Raw genomic sequence first — 966 nt, forward strand, 5'->3', positions numbered from 1 at the left:
CCAACTCGCCGCCCTTTTTGAGATATAGTCTTTTTTCTTCTTTGCTCCCTTTTAAAGCCTAGCCAGGCTCATGGGCCCGGTTTCCCGGTTTCTATGGCGTATGCGCCTCCTCTTTGCGATGTAGTATTTCATATTTAATAATAGAGACGAAATTGAAGGTGAGTGGTTTGGTGGTTAGAGATTTTCGGCTCACGATCGTAAGGTCATGAGTTTGATACCTGGCGGTGCGTTGTGTCCTTCAGCAAAATACTTTATTTCATGTTGCTCCCGTCCACTCAGCTGGCAAAAAAAAAAGAGAGTTCTATCTAGAGTGACAAGCTTCCAGAATCGTTAACACGCCGGACAAAATGCTTAGAGGCAATTCGTCCATTTATACGTTCTGACTTCAAATTCCGCAGAGGTCGACTTCGCTTTCATTCTTTGAAGATCGATAAAATAAGTACCAGTTGAGCACTGAGGGATCAATGTAACCAATAATAGAAACGAAGATGGTGGAAGACAAGTTGTAACAACACTTTCCTGAATCGAACACCGAGTGTGCTCTAAACCTTGTCGTCGTCCTAATTACCACGTTATCCAATTATTTATGTTATTTTTCTCTTCTTAGTGCTTTTATTTTGTTATTCTTGTAGTCTTTTTGGCATTGTTCTTGTAATTCTGGTTATATTTGTGATAACGTTTTGATTGTTGTTGTTGTAGACTTTATAACTTTATTGTTCTAATTCTGGTAAGAGTTTTCATAATGATCTTTTTTATTGTTACTGTGGAATTCTTGATTTTTTTTATTGTTATTGTTGAATTCTTGTATCTCATTCTATTTTGTTGCATGATTTTTTATTTACTATTTATAGTTATTATATTTATTCCTATATATCTGTCTGTCTGCTTACTATTCTCACTCTCTCCTCTCCCTCTCTCTCTCTCTCTCTCTCTCTCTCTCTCTCTCTCTCTCTCTCTCTCTCTCTC

Source organism: Octopus bimaculoides, chromosome 2 (assembly GCF_001194135.2).
Source record: "Octopus bimaculoides isolate UCB-OBI-ISO-001 chromosome 2, ASM119413v2, whole genome shotgun sequence".
NCBI classification, from domain to species: domain Eukaryota; kingdom Metazoa; phylum Mollusca; class Cephalopoda; order Octopoda; family Octopodidae; genus Octopus; species Octopus bimaculoides.